The sequence below is a fragment of the Lissotriton helveticus genome, chromosome 7 (genome assembly GCF_964261635.1).
Source record: "Lissotriton helveticus chromosome 7, aLisHel1.1, whole genome shotgun sequence".
Classification (NCBI taxonomy): Eukaryota; Metazoa; Chordata; class Amphibia; order Caudata; family Salamandridae; genus Lissotriton; species Lissotriton helveticus.
The window spans coordinates 1,285,894,663-1,285,918,294 of record NC_136068.1 but is presented as its reverse complement, the minus strand read 5'-3'; the positions used below and the strand labels follow the sequence as shown (position 1 = coordinate 1,285,918,294).

At 46.9% G+C, this 23,632-nt stretch overlaps 1 pseudogene; it reads right to left on the bottom strand.

The window, feature by feature from the left end:
• Nucleotides 1-2,604: 2,604 nt before the first annotated feature.
• Nucleotides 2,605-23,632, bottom strand: part of LOC144769450 (melanin-concentrating hormone receptor 1 pseudogene) — a 47,863-nt pseudogene continuing 26,835 nt past the window's right edge.

Genomic DNA, 23,632 nt, shown 5'->3' with positions numbered 1-23,632 from the left:
ACAGAGTGGGAGCTGCTGCTGTCCTGATGGATACAGGAATGATGTTTCAGATCCTGGGTGCATACATGGAGAAGGCCTACTGGCTTGTTTTTTCTTTTATACACTTCTTAGTCTGCAGTCTGATGGGTCCTGGCTGGAAGCATACAGAGAATCTCTAGAGATGGTGAGCTTGTCTGCAAGATGAGCGGGGGTTCTTGTCATGATTGCTTTGTAAATATTTCATCTGGGTTTGAAGATGGTGTATGCCAGCAAGTGAGAACGTGCAGTGGGATGGGATGGTTTCCAAGAAGGGGCCGTAGGGAAGGAGGGACTGAAGCCTTAATGGTGATAAATGACATGTTGCTTGAGAGGTAAAGTTTTTAGATCTTTTGTCGAGTTAATGAGCCCAATTGTAGAATGATGTGACGTTGGGTGAGGTGAGGTTTAGATCCTAGCGGTATAACTTAAAAGGATGTACGTCCTAGTTTTGTCGTGACTGCACTTTGTTTTCCCACGAGTCTGGCAGTATGAGTATTGCAAAGGCACCCTGAGATGGTAAACTGTTCTGTGATGAGGTTGGTTGCACAATCAAGAAATACGTTTTCTTAGAGACAGCGAGGCAACACTTGCGCAAGATGGGCACTTGGTCACAGGAACAGACTGGGATGCCTCGAGAAACCCACAGACGTCCTTCAAGTAGCCCCATGCGCTGCGAACATGACCTGTGCAGAAGTGACTATGAAGAACCAGTGTTTGTGCACAAAGTGACTGGAATACAAATAAATCCAGGATTTGTAAAGCCCGGCAAATCACTGTGAAGGTGTCAAGGCGCTGAATTGTAGGGACCGAGAGATTAAGTCGACCACAGGATGTTGACGCTGACGCAGAGACGCAAACCTTGTTCCCCTGGCTCCGAAGTCGGCTGCTCGTGCCTTTATGCCACATTCACTCGCCTCTGGAAGGGAGGAGCTATGACGCAGAAGGTTTTCAGCAAAACAATGCTTTAGAAACGCAATTTCTACCTTTACCACTACTTATAAGGAGGAATGTGAATAACTCCTGGAGAGTGCTCTGAACAAGCAGTGTACTTGGCCCTGAACCCGCAGGGACAGTCCACGAGGCCTTTGAGACAGCCAGAAACTCTGGCAATGGCCAGACTGAGGTAACAGACACTCCACCGCTACCTGGGTAGGAAGTAACTGGGTGAAGGTTCCCCAAGTAAGTGACGCAAGGTCGATGCAATTATTGCATTTGATGCATGACTTGAAAACAGAGACAGTGACGTCACAGAACAAGTTGCAGCTGTTCATGCACAAAAGGGAAAATACAACGACAGGACCAGAGATTCCGAACTATATTAAGACAGGAAAGACGTCAGACTTCTCAGAGGACAGAACCGCAGCAGAGACGAGCAGTCCCCACCCCCACTCTGTGGCAAAACAGAGAGACATCAGGTCATTACATTAGTGGTGCAGAGGAAGAAGTGGTGCCTGGCTTGGGGGCAGTTGGGCACATGAGGGTAGGAACAGACTTTTAAATTCAAATCTACTGCATCTAACTAGAATCTGTTTATAGAAGCTGTGAAAGACGACAAAAACAGCGACAAAACACGTTTCTATGCGGACTGTGTGCTGTTTATGGCTGTAGGCCACAATATATTGGACAAATGATAGACCCTCCAGTATATCACCATCTTATCGCCTAACGCTACATCATCCAGGTCAATCTATATGTCCTATTGATAACTCTACATCCACGTAGACTGTCCTTGCGATGCAGTGGTAATGTCGATATAGTGGAGGCGATATCTGGAAGGTCTACATTGTAACTGATATAGAGGACATTGCTGCACACATGATCTTTGTTATTAACATTCCCCATGATGAGTCCTCCTGGGTGCAGGCCTGGCGTTCTTCTCATCATGGGCGGCAGTTCCTGCTGGGAAAGGGGGTGGGGGGGGGTCTCACTAAGCCAGGGTCCTTCCGCTTTGTGTATGAAATCCCACAAGACTTCTTGCTTTCAACCACTGCAAACATGCACCATTCCCAAAACTGTTTTTGAAGCATGGTTTGGCCCTAGTGTGTGTGTGGTAATGTGCTCAGCGTCGGTACATTTATGCTTTGTCAGGTCATTCTCTTTCTTGTCACTATTAGTCTTTCAGGTTGCAAACTGCCCAAACTATTGTCCTCCACTTGTTCTGCCTGAAGGTTCCTTACACTGGGCAAGAGGAACAACTCTTCAGAGCAGTCACACTGGGGCCATGGAGAAACTGCTGAATTTCCTCGGTAGCAAAAATGGAGAGACTGGGACAGTTAGTCGCATGCCGGACATAAGCCTAACATGTGACTAACTCTACCGAGTCCTGGCAGTGTTCCAGGGGTGCAAGCTTGACATGGAGACAACGGTTCTCCAACTCTACTGGCTGCTCAGAGAAACCAACTTTGACTATCTCTGGTGCAAACCAGACCTGGAGTTTGAGTGACAGCCCTTATAGGAGAAGGCAACAGAGATGTGTAGCTCACCCCCACCATTGAGTTTTTCTGCTTATTTTTCCATCAATGCCTTGGCAACTCTCACAGAGGTGTCAGTATCACAGAGACTGGGAGATCTCCACAAATAAGTCCCCTAGTGCACAGCCACTGTCACTGGCAAGGTAGCGGGAGAAAAGTCCTCGGAGTACTGGCTCTGCTGGGTGGAGTCTGAGTTCATTTTCAGTGAGACGCTGGCTTCCGTGGCACTGTTGTTGACTCGAAATTGCTCCTTGGCAGGTCGGATGGCCACCAAGAACTGGCGCTTGAAGGTCTCGCTCAACGCGATATAGAGGAAGGGGTTGATGCAGCTGTTGGCATAGCCAAGGCTGATGGCCACGTTGTAGGCATAGAAGAAGGCCACCGAGGGTTCGTCCACAGCCAGGTGCACCAGTTGCAGGATGTAGTAGGGGGCCCAACAAAGGAAAAAGGCTGAGCAGATGGCCACCGCCATGCGAGTCACTTTGCGGGTCCGCATGCGGAGGCTCCGCTGGGGCAACGGAGCCACCGTGGTGGCCATGTGCTGCAGGATCTTGAGGTAGACAACACAGATGATGACCAGAGGCAGAGCAAAGGCCAACAGGAATTGGTACAGAGTGAACCAGTAGATGTCGGTCTCAGGGTTTGGTAGCAACAGTGCACAGCGGACAGTGCCATCGGCCAGGGGCATCAGCCCTGCGTACAGCCAGACGGGAATGATGGTAAGAAAGGAGAGCAGCCAGACCAGACAGATAACACTGGCAGCGATACAGGGGGTGCGTACGTGTGTGGACTTCAGCGGGTGGACTGTGGCCAGGTAGCGGTCCAGCGTCATCACTGTCAAGATGTTGGTGCTGGTAATCTGGCTGTTGGAGTCCATGGCAGTGATGAGTGTGCAGAGGGGGCCCCCGAAGTGCCAGGCACCGTTGCCCAGCAGCTGATGGATGAGGAAGGGCATTCCCAGTAGGAAAAGCAAGTCCACGATGGACAGGTTGAAGATAAAAATGTCGGGCACGGTGTGCTTGCTGCGCAGTTTCCGCTTCTTCACGATGGTGTAAAGGACAACACAGTTTCCCACAATGCCAAGGAAGCAGATGATGCCAAACAAGCTGGGCATCAGGACGTTGGTGTATGAGATGTGTCTGTCCACGCCTAGAAAGAGAGAGTAAGACAGAAGGGTACAAGAGTCACTGATTATGGTACAACATAGAGTCAAGGATAACAGCATAATAAATACAGCTAACAAACAAGAGGCCAACACCTCTGTTAATTGCACAAGAGAGAATGTCACTGGAGTGACTCAGCAAATTTACAAGAGAACTCCACTACTTATGTCACAAGAGAGAGGGCTGATGCAAGTGGCACAAGAACAAGAGTCGCGGATAATAACAAGAGACACAGCTAATGTACAACAGAGTAGAGTTGACAGCTCATGGTGTAAGTGAGCGTCACCTTTAAAGTCACAAGACTCACTGCCAATGACGCTGGAGACATAGAGAGTGGAGTCACTCTAGGAGCTCGAGTGAGAGTAGAGTCACTGCTCATTGCATTGGACAAGAGACACTGCTAATGGCACAAGAGAGGGTCACTGCTAACGGCTCACCATGCCACAGCTAGTGCTACAAGTGAGAGTCACTGCTAATGGCATTAGAGTGACTGCCAGTGGCAAAGGAGAGATAACTAATGTATGGATTAGGGAGGGTCACTGCTCCAGATACAAATACACGCTGCTAAAGGAACCAAAGAGAGTCACTACTAATGGCATGGAAGAGAGTAGAGCGGCTGAAAAACAAGGGACTGGAGTGATGTCATGAGCGATCATCAGTGGCTGAGAAGAATTCACGCATTCCGATATTCATTTTTTTGTTGTAGTTGTAAGTGTGATGGGTGTACACAGATGAGGGTCTCATGCTCACTATGCTGTACCTCACAGGCGAGGCCTTAGTAGGCTTAAACCGGTCTGAGGTTGCTTGATTTTCCCCTCTGGAGGGGACCTCGCCTGGCAGTTCGGACTGGACTGTGCTGTTGGGGGGGATTAACCATGTTCTGCATATGGCCAGTGTGAAAACAGTTTGCCTGGAATGTGGCCGGGAGTGATTGCCAGTGGCTAGGATGAAATCAATAATTCCTTCCATCACTTTGTTGTGCAAGAGAGAGTCAGTGCTGATGGCACATGTGAGAGAAGAGTCACTGTTCATGGGACAAGGTACACCACTAATGGCACAAGAGTCACACATAATGATACTAGGAAGAGTCGCTGTTAATGTCACAAGAGTTACATCTAAAGGTACAAGAGAGGCTCACTGTTAATGTCTCAAGATTCTGATAGAGACTGCTAGCTGCAGATTGCTTACCTCAGAAATCTTCCTATGTGTCAGAATAGATCCAGAAATGTTTTTGTTAGCAATACCCCTGCTTGCCAGTAGCATCATCGGCATCATACGGGCTGGAAGGGAATTGCCCAGTGCCTATATAGTTGCCACCCCTTCGTGCTGATGTCAGTTCTTTTCTTTCCACGTCAATCAGTGCAGATCTGGCGAAGAGCTACACCCAATCACTTTTTGACTGATCTTTTTCGACCTTTGACGAAGAGTTTTTGAAACATTGTCTCCAGCTGTGGCAGGGATGTCCACGAGTAAGGCTGGTTTTAAGCCCTATGGTGTCTGTCACCGGCAAATGTTAGAGACGGACCACACGTCTTCTGCCTCTGGTGTCTCAAGTGTGACTACGATGCCAAGACCTGGGTTGACTGTTGTTCTATGCACCCCAAGGCCTTGAGAGAGCACTATCTCAAGGTCCTTGCTGTTCGACATGCAATGGTCTTGATTCCGAGAGGAAAGTCCAGGTATTGGTCGTAGAGACACTCCAAACGCTCGTCATCACACTCAAAGTTGTCTGGGAACTCGGGTAAATTTCACAAGAGCAAAAAGTGCAAGAAGTCGAAGAGGTCTTCGACTTAACCCCATCCGTCGAAGTCACTCAACGAGACAAAGGAGCATCAGCATTCGAGGTTCGGCTCCGCCGTTGAGCCTGAGCTTGGGCGGTCTCCGCGCCTCCCCAAGTTTCCAAGAGCCGGAGTGATCCCGCCAAACTCTGGCAATGTTATGAGGCCAGATGTTTGTTGCCTGATGCCAACTTCAGCGCTGACTGGAGGCCTTCAATCCAGGTCAGACACTATCTCTTATTACTATGGACTACGACTTGGGGATGACTGGGAGGGGCCACTGGATCCAGATAAATAAAACATTTAGATGTCACTGAGGACACATGGTGTGAGGATTTGGTGGTTGTCAGTGGAATGGACACCTCTCCAGATGCTGGCTTGGTCTTTCCTCCTACCGTGGCTACGGAGGAGGGAGCCTCATGTCCTATGGTGGTGAGGGGGGTGGCCGAGGTACTGAACCTTCAGCTGCCCTCTGTGGATGTCAAGACAAACGTCCATATTACTTCTCCTGCTTAATGAAGCCCTCATGGATGTCGTACTCGGTGCCTGGTGCAAGCCCTGCACAGGGCAAATAGGACAATTGCCCACTGCCGTCGCCCTACCTCAGGAAACCCCAACTTCCTCACACAACACAACACCCCACCACGGTCCGCTTGGTAGTCCATGCCTCCACAACCAGAGTAAATCCTGGTGCATTTCCTACCACTCCACTGGAAAGGGAATCCAAGAGGCTGGATACCTTGGGAAATAAGATTGTTCTTCTGCCGGGTTGGAATTGGGGTCGGTGAACACCGCGGGCCTTGTGGGCCAAAACACCCATTCGCTCTGAGACTTGGTTGCGCAGGTGCTGCCTACGGTCTTGGAGGAGGCCTGAGTCATGCTGTCCTAAGCTATTGCTGATGGGAGGAAAGCATCTAATTTGACCATGCGCTATGGGCTGGATACTAACAGCTCACTAGGCAGAGTGGTGTCATTGTCGGTGGCCCTTAGGCACCACGCTGGATTTGAATCGCTAGCTTTCGGGGAATGTCCAAACCTCGCTCTTGGTCATGCCCTTTGATGGCTACCATCTCTTAAGATACAAGGTGGACTCAGCTCTAGAGCGCTTCAAGGACAGCAGTGCTATGGCCAGGTCCTTGGGCCTTTCCATGGCCCCTCATCAACCCCAGTCCACTTTTCACTCCCTTTGTGGCTATAGAAGGGGCTTCCAGCCATGTCTCTACCCTCTCAGCAACAGCGGCAAGCAAGCTTCCTAGCCGATGCATGGCTGAGGACGCGGTACCCACAGACCTCATGGGTCATGTAGCCAGAGGTCGAGCAGTCTGCCACCCTCTCCCCCAGCAGCGTCAGCCTCTTGGACTCAAGCCATCATGAATATAGCCATATACCCCATGAAGGATATATGCAATAATGAACACACTGACCACAAACAAAAGTGACTTCTTTAGTATTCAATCTTAACAAGAGTTTGGTTTCTGCAATAAATCAGATATACTGTCCAATATACATAAAAAACATAAACTGAAAAAACAAAGTGTCTAGGTCATGACGGGTGACTCAGTGTTACAGGTGACAAAACATAAATACATAAGACAAAAAGCTTTTTCAGAATATCCACTGTAAAACACAATAGTCACAAGAAATTTGAATTGTTCTTTTTGTTCAATGGGACTTTGTGTAGATGGATATATGGCATATTAATATTGCAGAAACCAAACGCTTGTTAACATTGAATACTGAAGAAGTCACTTTTGTTTGTGGTCAGTGTGTTCATTATTGCATATATCCTTCATGGGGTATATGGCTATATTCATGTATTAAGTACTATGTTCAATTGAACTGTGATCCGACAGAACCATTGTTGTTTGTTTAATTACCCGCCCAGGTTCTGAGGTTTACAGGGTTACCTCATTACACTTAATGGTACTCAAACCATCATGAGCATCCAGTGGGAGGCAGGATGCGCCATCACCTGCACCACTGGAAGTTCATAACATCAGACTGTTGGATTCCCCAGATTGTCCGAAAGAGCTACTCTTTCCCTTATGTGACTACCCCTTCACCCATGCCACCCACTTGTGACAGGCTGATGGATAACCATATCTCCTTACTCTGACAGGAAGTGGTGGCTCTCTATGCCAAGGGAGCTATAGAGAGGGTGCCGGCATCAGAAGTAGGTAGTAGTTGCTCACACTCGCTTAAGTCTTGTCTTCCCTGACAGGAAGTGGTGGCTCTCTATGCCAAGGGAGCTATAGAGAGGGTGCCGGCATCAGAAGTAGGTAGTAGTTGCTCACACTCGCTTAAGTCTTGTCTTCCCTGACAGGAAGTGGTCGCTCTCTATGCCAAGGGAGCTATAGAGAGGGTGCCGGCATCAGAAGTAGGTAGTAGTTGCTCACACTCGCTTAAGTCTTGTCTTCCCTGACAGGAAGTGGTGGCTCTCTATGCCAAGGGAGCTATAGAGAGGGTGCCGGCATCAGAAGTAGGTAGTAGTTGCTCACACTCGCTTAAGTCTTGTCTTCCCTGACAGGAAGTGGTCGCTCTCTATGCCAAGGGAGCTATAGAGAGGGTGCCGGCATCAGAAGTAGGTAGTAGTTGCTCACACTCGCTTAAGTCTTGTCTTCCCTGACAGGAAGTGGTCGCTCTCTATGCCAAGGGAGCTATAGACAGGGTGCCGGCATCAGAAGTAGGTAGTAGTTGCTCACACTTGCTTAAGTCTTATCTTCCCTGACAGGAAGTGGTCGCTCTCTATGCCAAGGGAGCTAAAGAGAGGGTGCCGGCATCAGAAGTAGGTAGTACTAGGTAGTAGTTGCTCACACTCGCTTAAGTCTTGTCTTCCCTGACAGGAAGTGGTCGCTCTCTATGCCAAGGGAGCTATAGAGAGGGTGCCGGCATCAGAAGTAGGTAGTACTAGGTAGTAGTTGCTCACACTCGCTTAAGTCTTGTCTTCCCGGAACCCGGGAGACTGGATGGTAGCATTGGGTTTGCAGGACACATACTTCTACATCCCCATCCTGCCTGCCCAGAGATGTTACCTTCAGTTCACGGTAGGCCACGAGTACTTTCAGTTCACCTTGCTCCCCTTTGGCCTTACCAGCCCCTCTCGGGTGTTCACCAAGGTGATGGTGACAGACAGAGCAGCAGTACACATTTTATAAAATAAAACAGCTGATAAGACAAATGTTTTTTACAGAACTGAGTCATGCAGCACAGTAGGAGACTCTTTCAAACAAAACTCTGCCCCTGGTGTCATGAGAAGGCCGCTGCGAAGGTGAGCCTTCATAGCAGAGTGGTAAACGTGCATGCTCACCCAACCGTCTCTCAAAACCGGGACATATATTCATTTTTTAAGTAAGTGTCGGGACACCATGACAATTAAAAAAAAAACAGGACTGTCCGGGCAAATCTGGGAAGTCTGGTGACCCTATGTGACAGTAATAATGCCCTTCCGTCTTGTGCCATGAGCAGTGACTGTTAGATGCGCAAGTATAGTGTGTCTCTTACACTGAATCTCACGTATGCCATTAACAGTGGCCATTAGCAGGGATATATGACGTTAAAACGCATATTTTTACAACGCATACCGTTACAACGGGACTTTTACAACGCAAATACTATTACCACGCATGTATTTACAACGCATTTTTTTACAACGCAGGTACCTTTACAACGCATACCATTACAACGTAAGTATTGGTAAGTATATATATTTTTTTTTATTGTATATTATTTAAAATTATTTTTATTTAATGTAATTGTATTTAATTTAATTTAATTTAATTTAATTTTATTTAATTAAATTAATTTATATTTATTTTATTTTATTTTTTTCTTGTACCCTTTTATCTAAAATTCCCAAAACTGACCCTGAACCCTAAAAATACCCTTTTACCCAAAAACCCAAAACTGACCCTGAACCCAAAAAATACCCCTTTACCCAAAAACCCAAAACTGACCCTGAACCCTAAAAATACCCCTTTACCCAAAAACCCAAAACTGACCCTGAACCCTAAAAATACCCCTTTACCCATAAACTGAAAACTGACCCTGAACCCTAAAAATACCCCTTTACCCAAAAACTGAAAACTGACCCTGAATTCTAAAAATACCCCTTTACCCAAAAACTGAAAACTGACCCTAAACCCTAAAAATACTCCTTTACCCAAAAACTGAAAACTGACCCTGAACCCTAAAAATACCCCTTTACCCAAAAACTGAAAACTGACCCTGAACCCTAAAAATACCCCTTTACCCAAAAACTGAAAACTGACCCTAAACCTTAAAAATACCCCTTTACCCAAAAACTGAAAACTGACCCTGAACCCTAAAAATACCCTTTTACCCAAAAACCCAAAACTGACCCTGAACCCTAAAAATACCACTTTACCCAAAAACCCAAAACTGACCCTGAACCCTAAAAATACCCTTTTACCCAAAAACCCAAAACTGACCCTGAACCCAAAAAATACCCTTTTACCCAAAAACCCAAAACTGACCCTGAACCCTAAAAATACCCCTTTACCCAAAAACCCAAAACTGACCCTGAACCCTAAAAATACCCCTTTAAAAAAAATCTAATATATATCATTTTAAATATAATTATATACTTACCAATACTTACGTTGTAATGGTATGCGTTGTAAAAGTACCTGCGTTGTAAAAACATGCGTTGTAAATAAATGCGTTGTAATGGTATTTGCGTTGTAAAAGTTCCGTTGTAATGGTAGTGCGTTGTAAAAAATGCGTTGTAATGTGTGTTTACCCATTAGCAGTGGCTCTTTCTCGTGCCATGAGCACTGACTCATGACAAGGACAGTCGCACTGAGTCTTAAGCCATTAACAGTGACTCTGCCAGTCGCGGTTCCTCCATGGGAGCTGAAGAGTGTCGCCTGCCCCCCAACACTGCTGCACAGAAAGCTGGAAAAATAAACTAGTAATAAAAGGATACTATTTTTTTCCCGCTTTCTGCCGAAGGGAGAGGGCAGGATGGGGTCAGCGCGTCATTGCTGCTGATTGGCAGCAAACACAAGTGGCCCTTTCAGTATGAATTGTGCACGTGGGTTTAACCGGCTACCTTACTAAGGCCACACCAACATGTGCAAGTCAAACTCTCCAAACCGACTGTCCTAGACAGCTGGGTTGGAGAGCGGCCACATGACTTCAGTGCTCTTCAAAGCGCTGAGGCAGCCTGCACCAGCCAATCCAGACACTTCACTTATGCAGCATTAGAGCAGTGTCTGGATTGGGTAAGGACTTGTGGGAGCAGTGAGACCTCGTGCTTGGACAAGTCTGGAGCCAGGGGCTGGAGAACACAGAGGACGTGCTGCAGACTGACGTAAGTAAAAAAAAAATCATGTTTAAATGTGAAAGTATGTATCTCTTTTCGAGCCACTATTTTTGTGGGTCACCATCCACCACTGGGAGTAACTCTTGTGACATTAACAACTCTCCCTTGTACCATTAGAAGTAACCCATGACATTAACATTGACCCTCCCTAGCGTCATTAGGGGTGACTCTTGTGCCATTAACACTGGCTCTCTCTTGCACCTTAGAAATAACTCTTGTGACATTAACAATGATTTTCCTCTGCATTATTAGAAGTAACAAACAAGTTACTTACCTTTGGTAACTCCTTATCTGGTATAGACTCTATCAAGCCGCAGATTCTTTACCATAGGATTATTCCCAGGTGTCAGACTGGATCTGGAAAGTTTTTGTGAGCAATAACCTATGTGCTGGTTATTTAACTCTGCGTTGCTTTGTCTGAACCGAAATTAACGTGTGTGGTGCCTACATAGGCACCACCCCAGCGTGCTGACTCTTCATGACTTTCCATGCCAGGAGCGCGAAGCCACAAAGAGAAAAAGGAAGTAGCCCTGTACCTATATATTTGTATGCAGAGTGGGGAAGATGGGTAGGTCGGTAAATAATCTGTGCTAGATTGAGACTCTACAAGATAAGGCATTACAGAAGGTAAGTAACTTGTTCATCTGATAGTGAATTGTAGCCGCAGAGTCCTTAGCTTAGAATAGATACCCAAGAGATAGCTCTCCAGAGGTGGGTCTTGGAGTCCTGCAGGACTGAACAGGCAAAGTGCCTGCCCCCACGAACCTGACTGTCCAGGCAGTAGTGCTTGGTAAACCTATACAGTGAGGCCCATGTTGTTGCCTTGTAGATGTCCAAGACTGGAACTCCACATACTAAGATAGTGGTCGCAGCCTTTGCTCTAGTGGAATGAGCATGCAAATCCTCTGGGGGTTGCTTCTTGGCCAATGCATAGCAGATCTTAATGCAGAGTATAATTCATCAGGGGACAGTCCGTTTCTGCATGGCCATCCCATTTTTTGGCTCCGACATATCCTACATAGGGACTCAAGGGACTGTGCATAGTGCATAAGACGCTGTACGGAAAAGCACCAAAATATCTTAAGTCCAGAATTTCACTCTATACTCCGAGCAGGACTTTACGCTCTTCGGATGCTTCTCTTCTATCCCAACCCCGATTCAGACTGGCCACGGTGGGGGGACGTGCTTTTTCTAAAACACTCCCGGCTCTGTGGAATAAATTGACCCCAGATCTAAGGAAGGAGCGTAATTTGATGACTTTTAGGAAAAAGCTAAAAACTGTTTTATTTAAACAGGCATGGAGCAGCCACTAAGCGCCCACCAAGATTAAGTAAAATGCTCAGCCCCACTGGTTAATTTGGACAACCAGCGCTTAGAGGCCCCGGTGGCTATAACGCGCGATACAAATCAAATAAATAAAATAAATAAATAGAGCGAATCTTCCACCTAGAACAGTTTTGTGTGGTCATGGTAAAACAACACTCTTTTTGGGTCCAGACATCGAAGCCTCTCCTCTTAGAGGGATGAGGCATAACGTGAAAGGTTGGCAAAGTGATGTGTTGGCCTACATGGAACGGGGTGACTACCTCTGACAAGAATTGATGCTGGAGTCCAAAGGACCAGTTTGTCTGGGAAGAAAGAGATGCATGCACCTGCAGTACACTGACCCTTCGGGCAGATATAATTGCTACCAGATAGGCCCGCTTAATGGTAAGAAGCCTATGAGGGCATGTATGAAGCAGCTCAAAGGGAGCACACATTAGAAAAGTAAGAACCAAGTTAAGGTCCCATTGAGGCATAACAAAGGAATCTGGTGGGAATAAGAATTGCAAACTTTTCAATAGGGGAATTGAATAGAGACGGCTGATCTGCCAGCCACAGGAAGGCAGAGATGACACATAACCTTTCCAATGTGCCAAAAGCATATACCTGCCAGGCCAGGGTAACGATAAACAAAAGAACTTGAGAAAGGGGTGCAGATAAAAGGTCAATCTGCTTGGCTGTACACCATGTCATACACTTGCTCCAATGGCTGGCATACACTGTCTTGCTGGGTAAAAAGCTGTCAATGGTTGTTGCGCAATCACACGCATGAAGGTGGAATGATGACAGGTTTGGGTGGAGAAGCCTCTCTTGCTTCTGTGACAGAAGATCCTCCCAAAGGGGCAGCCTGATCGGAGGACCGTATGCCGTGCTCAACAGCTTGGGTTACCAGACTCTCCGAGCTCAGTCTGGAGCCACGAGCCTGGCTTGGGCTCGGTCGTTCCTGATCTTCTTGAGAACTCTGGGCAGGAGTACTAGGGGCAGAAAGGCATACAAGAGGTCTGAGCTCCATTGAAGATGAAAAGCGTCTCTGAGCGAGAGCCACCTTGTGAACTCCAGCGCGTAAAATGCTGACATTGCACAATCTTGGTGCTGGTGAACAGATCCAACCAAGGCTCTCCCCACTGCTGAAAGATAACTTGCACCACCCCCGGATGATGACACAATTTGTGTTCTGCTAGGCATCTTTGGCTGAGTTTGTCTGCTCTGATGTTCAGAGATCCCGCCAGGTGTTTTACCTCCAGGGAAATGCCCTGATGTTCCAGTCATGTCCAGAGATGTAGGGCATTCTAGCAAAGGGTCCACAGTCCCAACCTACCCTGTTTGTTGCAGTACCACATGGTGGTGTTGTTGTCCATCAACACTTGCACTAGCCTTCTCTTGATGGAAGGTAGAAAGGCTTTTAATGCCAGTCGGATCTCTCATAGCTCCAACAAGTTGATGTGGGGCCCGTATTCTGCCGGAGACCTCAGATCTCCACCTCTCCCAGGAGTGACACATCTGTCACTACTTTCAGATCTGGTTGGTGGAAGGGAGAGGTGTCCACCGCTGGCCCAATCATGGTTCGTTAACTACCATGGCAGATCTTTTGCCATGCCCTCCAAGATCTGGGCCATATCGGAGAGATTTCCCATATGCTATGCACACTGGAACTTCAGGTTTCACTGTAGAACCCACATATGCCAGCAGGCATGTGTCAAAAGCAGGATGCAGGAAGCCATGAGGCCCAGCAGCCTCAGACTCAGTCTCACCGAAATCTAGAACAGAGGCTGAAACAGCAGTATCATAGCCTGAATAGCCTGGACTCACTGCTCGGGACAATAAGCCCTAAACCACACAGTGTCCAGAACAGCTCCGATGAAATGGAGCATCTGAGAAGGGGTCAGGTGTGACTTCGACACATTGATAGTGAATCCTAGAGAGTGAAGGAGGTCCTCCGTAGTCTGAAAGTTGGAAATGACAGCCTGGTTTGTGCCCGCCTTCAACAGCCAGCCGTCGAGATAGGGGAAGACTTGCAACCCCTGACCTCCGCAGATGATCTGCAACCACCACCCTCGCCCCCATTTCCCCTTTGTAGTGGTCAGGTGGTGCGTTTGCTCGCAACACACCGTACAGGGCATGGATAAAATTTGCCTGGGCTGCTTTGTGTTCCCAGTTCGTCCCTGTATGGCACCAAATAAAAAGTGCCCCATTTAGCAAATGTGATATCTAAACAAACATTGGCAGAGCCAATAGTTGTCTTTGAGACTTCTTGTTTTTTTTTTTAGCAACGCTTTACAGCATCACTAACAAACTATTGTGTCACCCAAAAAAATTAAGTTGGATGTATCCTTCACTTCCCGAATGAAAATAAAATGTTGCCTTTGACTCTCAAGCGCTCTCACGCTTTTTGTGGGTAGGATAGTTAGCCAAGCTGGAGAGTTCCAAAAGGTATCCTTTGCAGGACACTTGAATATATAATGTCGATGTTTGAGCAGATCACTGTCTGACATGAATGTGGAGAAGCTCTTGTGGGGTTCCGTGAGTCAGATCAGATACCCCTGAATAGTCCTTTTATTTTATTAGCCCTGCTTAACCCCTTCCTTGCTGTCCAAGAGTGCAACAAAGGCACACGTTTGAGGCAAAAAACACCCATTGATTTCTGAACAATTAGTGTAAAAGCATTAAGGTAACCATGTTGTTCCTGCTTATATTTTGCATGCTTTACATAACCTAGCATTGCTTATGAGTGTTTGCTTTTTCCATGATGTTACTTTTTTCAGGCAGTGCATAAGTTGAATTGAGTCACATTCAGGTGTTTATAACGGATGTATGACGTTACAACGCAGGCTATTACAACGCCTGCCTTTACAACGTGGTTTTTACATCGCATACCATTACAACGCATAGCGCTTTTGGGTGTTGGATAGTGAATAGTTTAATTTACTATTCCAACTCCAGTCCCCGTGGACACTAGGGAAGGTTATTGGATAGTAAATTAACCTATTCCCTATCCTAGAGCGCCCCCCAGAGCAATGCGTTGTAATAGTTTGCGTTGTAATGGTTGCGTTGTAATGGTAGTGCGTTGTAAAAGATTCGTTGTAAGTGTTGTTCCCCGTTTATAACAGGGCACAATGGGTTGTAGCTGAAGGCACTGCAAGTTTCTCTAAGTGGGGCAGAAAGGTGTTCAGGGAGGAGAGGATGTGGCACTATGGTCCGAGCTACCGAATTTGGAACTGGGGAACCAGGATCAGGCTTCATGACCAGTCCACCAGACCACTCTGCTGAGGGAGCACATTACCCTACTAGAACTTAGAAGACCTCGCTAGACCATAGAAGCTCTGGTCTCTTAACACCAGCAGGTGGACCCTACCAGTGGCCAGTGTGGGTTAACCTTGAAGCCCTGTCCACCACAATCCATACTGAAGTTCACCTCTAGTCTTGCGGGCAGGCCTACGAAGCAGCACACCCTAGAGGAACAGACACTTTGTCACTGAGGTCACAGGACCCCTGATGCCAATCCACCTCATCCATTGGTGACTCCTTTGGCCTTTTTCCAGCAGTAGTAGTGAAACTCACAAGGGATCAGCAGTGCAGGATTTGCACGCACACCAAACTAACTGGAATATTTATGAGAGCCTTGCATGATGCAAATCTCCAAGCCATATTTATAAAGCCACTCATAGCATGATTTGAATGGTTTCATAAATATGGAGTGATGCGACACAGCGCAAATCACCGCTTTACCTTACTCCATACAAGGGACACATTGCAGTGGGTGTTCACACGCAACTCCCATGTTTTTTTACGCATTCCTTGATTTACAAGGACATGTAAACCTGAGAATGCATCAAAATCTTACACCTCCCAAAGGGAGGCACAACAAGGAGAAACATCTTTATTTCTCCCTGTTCTTTTCTCCTTTTATATGTGCAGCACGTAGAGCTAAAATTATGTGGAAAACATTTTCAAACTAGGATATTTTGCCATTCATGTTTGAACTTCTCTCAAGTGGTCTCTGTTGGGTGGTATTCTAGAGACCAAAAGTCCTTGTGGAGAGTCAAAGGGTGAAGGTGTCTAATAGTGATTGCTGAGGATTGTAGTCTGAAGGGGAGTAAATAACTGATTGAGATAATCTGAGGACCACTACCTATTTCTGACTCTACCAATGTTTGAGTCTCATAATTCCTGAATTGATACATTTGCAATTCTCATTGCTAATTAACTTGAGTAGTAATTACACAAACTACTAATAGCTGTATCTCATGTATCTGATTCTGCTAAAAGCATCTGCAAAGCCAACAGGTCTGGGTTGTTTTAGGTGTATATAATCCTTTTTGAGTGCTATTTCTAGATACAATAACAGGAAACCAGGAGGCATCTAATGCTGGCTTCATGACATGATGCATGAAGCACATAAACAAGGTAGGACTACAATTTTGCATTGACTGAGGGGCACAAATTGTTGTATTTAACAGTGCTCTCCAACACGCGGGGCCTCCTGTCATAGAATTTAAACACAAATTTTATGTTCAGAAATCGTAAGAAAAAGGGAAGAAAAGTGCTGATGAAAGAAACTGCATGGGTCGAAGACAAATGGCTTCCAGTTCCACTTATAAGCGTATTTGGGACATTTCGTGATTGAAAACGCATCCCACATTGTAAATGTATTTTAATGTCAATAACTCATATATTAAACCTAAAATAAACATGTATCCATTGGTTGTAGCAAATAACATTATAAGCTGTAATTGGTCAGTGAAATGTCAAACATACTACAAATTGGTATGTTTTGCTCTTTCTAGCCACACCTCTGACTCCACCCACTTACCCAATTCTCTGGTTGTTCCCGCCCCATGATGCTCCGCCCACAGTTCCCCTACTTTTTTACCCACTTTTGATTATCCTAATGTTGCAAAAAGGGTTCATTTGGACAAAAAACAATTCTGGTTATTAAAGAAAACCCCCAACCATGGTGTTGCATTCTAAATTCAGAGGTTGTGTTTCTCCAGACCAATCATTATTAAACTATACTGCCTAGAAGTATGATTGTCATGTGACACCTAGTCCTTTGTCTTATGTAATATTACCTATTGGGATTTACACACATACGATTGATTGTCTCTGTGTAATGTGTGATATAAAGTTCTCTGACACCTACACTGGTATCAGTGGCGCTGTAAATCAAATTAAATGCATCTGAGCGAGAATGTGGTTATGGAGACTTGAGGGGTACTGTTAAAGGGTGGTAGTAAGGGAATCCGTGGCAGAGCAAGTCATTGGGGGCATCAACATTGTCGCATAGGGCACCACCAGCGCTAATGGCGGTCACTTCTACTTCCTACAGTTCTAACACCAAATCAAAACATTGACTTGAAAACCCCTTGAATCTGAAGCATACCTTCAAGTCAATGTATGATTTAGCAGAGGTCTCGGTTGTTCTTAGTCTTTTTTTATTAATGTACAATCTTTATTTGTTTGCAATGGCGTCTTGTAATTTTGTACTATATGTGTTGTGTTTTTGCACTTAACATAGTGCTGGTGAGTAAAGAGCCTACACACAAAAAAGATTGTCCTACGTCTCTTAGCATGTGCGTGTGGGATACTGGAGAGAGGATTTACGTTAAAACAAATGACTAAGTATTAATGTCATCCTAAGGTAGCACAATAATGGCACAGAAAGATACGGGAGCCTTTTGAAATTTGCAATTATATCCATGGTGTGAGAGGTTTCCTCTTGTGTCATTTTATATTTTTAATGATCCCGCCCCTCATTACCTCAACAGGATCTCCCCCCCTTTATGAGGCAGAACTGGAAAGTGTATCATGCACTCATCTGGAAACAATCAGTTAACAAGGAGTAAATAATATACATCTTTGTGAGACCTGCTCCTAGCTTTTCCATCCAATGTGACAAATGTAATCCATTTAATACAGTTTTTAAATATATGGACTTATTTAATTTGTATATGTATCTTTTTGTCCATGTTACTGATAGCCATGTTAAGTCTCTTCAGTGATGCCAAATAAGATCAATAGTCCTGTGAAGTCACTTTCTGTGATGTCTCGTCTTGTGATGTTACCAAGGGCGGCTCCTCCACTAGCACGGAGGAGTGTCGCCCCACTGCTTTCTCGCAGTGCGAGCAGCAGAAACACAAAATGCTAAAACTACCAATTGTATGTTTCTGCTTCTCGCACTTCGAGAAAGCAGAAGTGTTTGGTTGGGGGCAGGTGGGTCTGCTTTAGGGCAGGGGAGGAGTGCCTTGCCTACTGCTAAGGGCACTGACTGTTTGGTCGGCCCTCCGGAGCCGACCAAACCAGTCATGCGCACTCTGACCTTTCTCCATGTAGGGTGCAATGCAGCCTAATGGAGAAAATGCCCTCCCCATAGGCGCCAGGCTGGTCGGCGCCCCGACCAATCACAAAGCTGCCATTGCAGCGTTGTAATTGGCTTAGGGGAGGGAGGCTGCCTGCTTCCTGTTCCAGGAAAGCAGGAGAGCAGGTCAGGAACAGAGATGATACGAGACCTGGTAAGGTACATTTATTTTATTTTTAAATTAAACCCCCCCTGCGCGTGAACCCCCACGAGACCGCTACCTGCGAGACCCACCACCTGTGAGTCATGCCGGCCACGACTGGATGTTTCATGCAAAGTAGAGGGGCCTCACATCTTCCCTTTCGCTCGGGCCCCAGAAGGTCTAGGACCGGCCCTGTTAGTGACAGCAGGGGGGGGGGGGAATTGGAGGTGCCGCCGAGCTTTTTGCCGGGCTGTTTTTCGGCCGATTTTGGTACAGGGCTGATTTTACAGCTATGCTGCAAAAACGGCCCTGTAACGAAATCGGCCCCCAGGGGCCCAAAACTGGCCCCCACCAGTGCGGCACACCTGGGGATTGCCCAGTGCCCGCTATGGCCAGTCCGGCCCAGAAGGGTGCCTGCGTTACTGGCGGCATTTTTTGTGCAGGAACACCTTTCTGCACAAAATAGAACGCTTAGAGGCATTTTATTCTTTCTATGTGTGATGCAGAATGATGCATGCATAGAAAGAGGACGTAACTAGGAGAAATAAAGATATTTCTCCTTGTTACGCCGCACTGGGGAATTCGTGACATTTTGATGCATTCCAAAGTTTACTAGTTTTTGTACCGCACCAGAATTCATGGGTGGGTGCATGGGAACACCCATGTTCCACCCATGGAACACCTTTCAGATGCAGGGAGCTAAAGGGGCTGCATTGCGTTACTTTTTCCTGCAAACCGCCCCTTGGATGACTTAGTGAAACTCAGTGAAGGACTTGTAATGCCTTGCATTGCTTTGCAACAACTTGCAACGCAAGTCCTTGGAAAACCTTGGCCTCAATCTGCCCCAGTCTAATGCGTCGTTCAGTGCACCTGCCTGAGATGGGGCTGACTCTTAAGAAGGCCCTTCCGGACTGTCATGCACAGGCCTGGCATTAGTCACCCTCTGCCCTATCTCTTCACGTGCTTGGCGTGGGAATGGCTGTGTGTGCACTGTTCATACCAGTCGGAGTTTGATAAGTGGATTTCTCTTCCACAGACCCTACAGCCTATGGGAGATACAGACCCTGCGTGCGTAATTGCGCCCCACTGAGATTCACCTATCCACCACTTTCAGCTCATCCTCTGAAAAAGAAAAGAAGTCGAACACAGGCCACTTTGTGATGTAATTTGGACATACGTGCTCCCCTGTGATGCCGGGAACCTGTGGCGAAAAGAGATTATGAACAGAGCGTGGGCACCTTTTCACGCTCACCTCTAGTCTGCCTGATACAACGGCACGGAGTCACGAGCGCCCTCCCCTACAAGCCGCACTAACTGCTCCCCCCCCACGCTCCTGTCTCCTGGGAAGCGTCACCACGTGCTCCCACCTGAGGCAGGCAGCGCTTTGATCAATGCTCGGGTTAAATAAATGATGTCTGTGCCCCCGAGCCCCAGAGTGACAAGAGTTTTCTTCCCCCATCTGTCTGACATGCAGGGCCATTCATTGACTAGAGAACTGACAGGAAATTAACCGGGGCCGACATGATGAATAAGTGATATGTGCGCGTGTGGGGGCGGGTGGTGTGCACGGCCGGCGCCTGGCGCTAGCCTTTGATGTGCCCTCTTCCGGTCGAACATACTGTTTCTATACGCATTAGAGGTGGCTCGAGGCGCTGTATTGTGTCTGTATGCATTTGAAGTGGGCGAGCCAAAAAACATAACTGGGAGAGTCGAGTCAAGGGTCTTGTCTGGCTCGAAGAGCCCACAAGGCCGAAACCTGAACATTTTTGTTTTGTAACTCCTAGAACATCGCCTGTCTCTTTAAAATTAAAAAAAAATCTTTAACTAGCAGTAGCGTTTCACCTTAGCCGACCAGATGGCATTGAGAAGCATTGATAGCTTTTAAACGTGATCTCGGAAACATTAAAGCCCCATCAAGGGAGTAGCCAGAAAATTAAATTAGCTCCCACTTTGAACAAAAGCTGCTATGCACCAAGAGCAAGTCATCGCGACCCTCCCCAGAAGAGCTTGCTTATTTCTTCCATCCATGCATCTATCCATTCATCCTTTCATCTTTCCATCCTTCCACTGATTTCCATTTCACCTTCACATTTTGTCAGCCATTCAGTCTTTCATCCATCATCCAGTCTATCACCATTCCGTCCATCTGTCTGCCCATCTATAGCCAAACCTTTCTATCCATCTTCAAACGTATCCATCAAACCTATCCATCCATCCGTCCATACAGCCTTTCACTCATACACCTATTCTTTCACTTATCCACCCCTTTTATCCATCCATCCATCCTTTCAACCATTCATCCTTTTGCTCAGCCATCCATCCTTTCACTCCATCGATTCACTCTTTCACTCCATTTATCTATCCTCTCTTTCGTTCACTCATCCATCCACCCATACACCTTTTCACTCACCATCCATCCTTTCACTCATCCATCCACCCTTAGACCCATCCATCTATCCACTCTTCCATCCATCCTTTGACTCACTCATCATCCATACTCCATTTTACTCATCCGTCTTTCCATTCACCGTTTCATTCATCCATCATCCACCCTTTCATCCAGCCAGCCATCTACCCTCTCTTTCACTCATCCATCCAGACTTTCACTCATCCATTCTTACATACATCCTTTCTCTCATCCATCCATCCTTTCGCTCATCATCCACCCTTTGCCCCATCCATCCACTCATCCAACCATTTACCCTTTCACTCATCCATTCATCTTTTCACTCACTCACCATCCATTCATCCTTTCACTCCTCCATCCAGCCATTCACACTTTCACTCAACTATCCGTCCACCCTTGCATCCAGCATCTATCTAGCCTCCCTTTCACTCATCCATTCAGCCTTTCACTCTGTTGTTCATCCTCCCCCTCCCTCCATCTATCCACTCATCCAGCCATTTTTCATTTTACTCATCCAGCTACCTTTTCACTCACTCATTCATCAATCCACCCTTCTCTTGTCCTCCATCCTTTCATTCTTTTACTCATCCTCATCCATCCATCCTTTCATTCATCCACCCATCCACGCATCCATCCATCCAACCTTTCACTCACCCGGAGAGCAAAGGACAACCGCTGTAGTGTACATCCCTGGCCCCGCCTTACAGACTGTAGTACTATTGCCTCAACTTGATCAAAGGTTTAAAGCCAAATGCATTCAAAATATGCCTGACTTCTTGTTCGAGATGCCAAGGGGACTGCTACCTTTGTGACCAAACTTGCCCCAAACTTCACCCCCATCGCCGCAAGAAATACGAGAAATCAGGAGCATACACATAAAGGAAAATCAAGACGAGGAAAATGAGCTAAGAACAATCCTCTGCTCCCCAGGCCCCAAATTGTTGGACTATGGACTTGTAAAGAAATGGAGCCCAGGGCAGCGGGTCGCGTTGACAGTCGGCAGCGGCACAGTGAAGTAGGTGATCATCAACCCACGGCCTTAAAGGCACCTTCTCGTGCCCCTGCCCACCACGCAGGTGACCCCCAGTCCAATGGCAGCCAATAGGTGGCAAGTGCGGCTTCCTGGGCAATCCGGAAAAGCGAGTGAAAATTGAAAACAAACACCCAGCAGCAAATGCAGTTAGTGTGCCCCCCCCACCCACCCCTTGGGCAAGGTGTCACCCCATTTTCTGTGGCAGTAGACTTCCATTACGGCGATGCCCCTTTATTCAGTCTGTTTGATGTCAAAAGCCGGGTCAGAAAAACATGTTGTCGACTGTGAAAACGACATGACTGTCGCCTGCCTTTGTGACTTGACAATATTGACCGGTTGATGGAGAATGTCTGCTGTAACCCATTCTTTTTATTTGAACCTGGCGTCCATTGTGAGGACAGATCTTGTTCTAGGCCTTCAAGCAGCCGGCCCCTTAGGGTCAAATGACAGTTGTGCAGTTGCAATATGTTATGACGGGACTGGTTTCAAAGGATAGGTTTTTAGAGATAGCATCGTAGGACCCAGCTGGTAAAAAAAACTCAAAGGGTTTCAGCTGTTGCTCATGAGCCCCGTCTCTCTCTGGGGGTCCGGGAGTAACAAGCGGATTCCCTTAGACGATGGTAATTTGGTAATAACCCGTCTCCTGGGCGTCTCAAAGCCCGCAGATGCGCGTTCCCCGGGGGTCCCATGCGCTGGGTGATATTAGCACGTTGACAGCACCAAGGGACTTAGATACTGAGCTCTTTCTGCCGCTGCACCAGTGCCGGTGGGTGCACGCGCTTCGCGGGAGGCACGCACAGGGCAGCACCAGTGCCAGTGGGTGCACGCGCTCAGCGGGGGGCCCGCACAGGGCAGCACCAGTGCCAGTGGGTGCACGCGCTTCGCGGGAGGCACGCACAGGGCAGCACCAGTGCCAGTGGGTGCACACGCTCAGTGGGGGGCACGCACAGGGCAGCACCAGTGCCAGTGGGTGCACGCGCTCAGCGGGGGGCACGCACAGGGCAGCACCAGTGCCAGTGGGTGCACACGCTCAGCGGGGGGCACGCACAGGGTCACTTAGCGTTCCTGATCTCATCTGGCGAGCTTGAGGTTGACAAGCAATCTCTAAAGCAGGAAGTCCTGAAACATATTAGGGGCATGTTGGGGTTTCAGACTAAGGATCCCCCAGAGGATATTTTTGTTCCCCAATACAATACCGCTCCTGCAGATGACAAGTCGTTTCAAAACTTTTATTCGATTAACATTCAGTTGAATCATAAAAAGTACATCATAAAAATCGAATGAATTGTTTAAAACACAGTATTATAATACAGATAAAAAACAGAGTAGTATTTAAAACATAATTAAAAACCTGTATTTACAAGTTGATCGATAAAACATTAATTCACATCAAATCAAGGAGAAGGTAGCCCTATGTTACAGCGTATTCTCAAACATGATTTTAGAAAAAGAGCTACACATTTGGCTACATATGGTGAGTCTAACAGCTGGAGTGTCAAATAAGCTGGCCGACATGTTCTCAACCCCATTGATCGAAGAAGTGGGATGATCCAGCGCTTGCGAGATTGCTCATAATAGCGACAGAACAAAGTAAGGTG